At 34.9% G+C, this 2,490-nt stretch overlaps 1 protein-coding gene across 9 annotated transcripts in view; it reads left to right on the top strand.

Annotated features, from left to right (window-relative positions):
* Window positions 1–2,490, top strand: part of CUX1 (cut like homeobox 1) — a 458,571-nt gene that overhangs the window by 106,222 nt on the left and 349,859 nt on the right. The gene's annotated exons all lie outside the window — the stretch shown is intronic.

The raw sequence follows: 2,490 nt of genomic DNA on the forward strand, positions 1-2,490 counted from the left end.
TAATCAAAGTGCCAGGAACCCATTTTGTGTGTGTATGTGTGTGTGAGTGTGTGTGTACGTACAAATTAGCCTTTTCTGGGAAGGAATTCACAGTGCCAGGAATACAGAGGTGTTCTTTTGCACCTTTGCTTTTTGAAACGTGCGTCCTCATTAGGGGAGTGTTTTCAAGCTTCTCCTTGAGATAAGCGTGTTCAGCCACAGTTACATGTGCTTTAGAAAATGACCGTTTGTGTAGCTGTCAACCGTTGGCAAACTGAAGAAAAATGAAGATTCCTTTTCTCTTGATGTGTGTTCGGGGATTTTCATCAGCCCAATGCAGTTCCCATGACCTGTTCAGAGAAGGGTGATCGCTTCTGTTGCCTTTAATTACAAGTTGAAGATAAATAGAATTTTTTTCTAAATCTATTTTTTGTTTAGATATAAACAACCCATGAAAAGCATTTCATATATGCTTAAATGATTGCTTTATCTGCCATAGTAAAAACAAAAATACTGGTTCCAATAGTGATATGAGACAAGAAAAAGTGATCTGTGACTATGTGAATAAGAATGAATTAAAGTAAGAAATTTGATCGGGCTAGCCTGGGGTAAGAAGAATAGACCTTGAGGTTGTGCTGTTATAAAATAGGGGAATGTGATATTTATATTTTTCTTCTTAAATAAGATTTTTGAGATACATTTTTGTTTGAACAAATTCATTTGCCCCTGAAACTAGATAAAATCTTTGACTATATAATAATTTTCTTGTTGATAAGTGTGGCAAAAACATTCCTTGGTAACCCTTTTTAAATAAATGAACCGATATGTTAGAACCAGAAGAGTTAGGAGTAATTTTTACTTTAAAATTCTTTTCGCATTAACACATCTGCAGTGTTGAGGAATATATGGAAAATTGAAATAGTGCTTCTATCCTGCCGTGTCTCCAGTGCGTCAATAAATCACCTTTTTTTCCTTTTAAAATGTCTGGCCTTGTAATTTATGTTTGCATAACCCATTACTGAATTCATAGTAGGTGTTTTAGTTGGCAGGCATTATTCCAGGGATTCTGAAGATCTTAAAAAAAAAAAAAAATACAGAGCCTTTGTTAGTGTTTATACTTAAAGTGGACATTTTCCTTTTTTAAAAAAAGTAATGAGTTAGATTTTTAAAAAAGAATTTGGAGCTGGCTGTTTACCTTTTCCTTAAGTAAACACTATCAAGTCTATATTCCCACATTTTCAGTTGTCATGGATTTCTTAATGGACTTCGTGGTTTTTCTTTCTTTTTTTTTTTAAGTTAAAATCAGAAGAAAAAGATGCTGATATTCCCAACATACTTATTTCTATATGATTTTCAGTGGGGTTAAGTACCCAAGAAAATAAAAATTCCTGTTTTAGTCATTTTTAAAGTTCTTAAACGCACCCGAACTGTTTGAGTTATAAAGTGAAGATGAATATATTCATTCATGTAGTACACTCTTTGGTACTTGAACAGAAATAGAAATGTTCAGGGTTACTTCACATACTTGCGGCTTATCTTTGAGACTTTCTAATTTTTTCACCAGACATTTAAAAATAATCATTATGTCTTCTAGCCCCGTGTCAGGAAAGCTTTCAGAGTTTTACTTTGAAATGACGAAAAAAAAAAAAAAAAAAGTTATGCCTGTCTTCTATTGTGAAAGTTTTTAGAAATGACTTTATATGAATTAAAAAAGCCACAAGGGCCATTTATAGCTTTCTTAAGAAGCTTGCTTTATTTAATCCTTCCTCCTCTCTCTCCCTTCTACCCCCCATCAGCTGGTTAGGAAGGCTTTCAGTATTAAATATGTATTTCAGCCCATCGAAACCATTGTGGCCCACCAGGGGAGGAATTGTCCTTCCCCAGGGAACCTTTTTATAGTTTTCAGGAAGTCTGTAGCCTCTTCAGTCTCTCTGTGAAACAGAGTGTATGTTATTGTCCCAAGCATAGTGGTGTGTTAAAAAATATTCAGGATTTCACATATTCTAACTTTGATCTAAAAGGCAGACTGTGCTGTATAAGTTTGAAGACCTCTCTTCTGACTGCTTCTGACTTAAGTTAGAGATTTAAAGTCATCAGAATTTTGTTTATTTGGAAGACACAGAAAATTTGACATTTTTTTAAAGTGCCTTATTTTCATTATTTTATTTCGTTATCAGAGATGTTTTTTCTGGTTATGTTGCTCTAATAACCTTCCACACTTAACAAAATAATTTCACTTGTCTTAAAAGGTGCCTCTTCTGTTTCTGCATTTATTTCTAGACACTTTGGAGGGTGCTATCCATTCTTCCTGGGGAGGTGCAGGGTTTCAAGATTCTATCCTGCTTTAAGAGCTCAGCTCAGAACAGAGCCTCCCACGACTCAGAGAAACACCGATAGCAGATTCTTTTAGGGGAACGGCATTATAGGTTTCGTTCGATGAGAAACACATTTCATGGCTTTTTGTAGCGTTTTCTTCATCCTGTTCCGTGCAGCTCCTCTTTCTCTTCCTCC

Source organism: Loxodonta africana, chromosome 12 (assembly GCF_030014295.1).
Source record: "Loxodonta africana isolate mLoxAfr1 chromosome 12, mLoxAfr1.hap2, whole genome shotgun sequence".
Classification (NCBI taxonomy): Eukaryota; Metazoa; Chordata; class Mammalia; order Proboscidea; family Elephantidae; genus Loxodonta; species Loxodonta africana.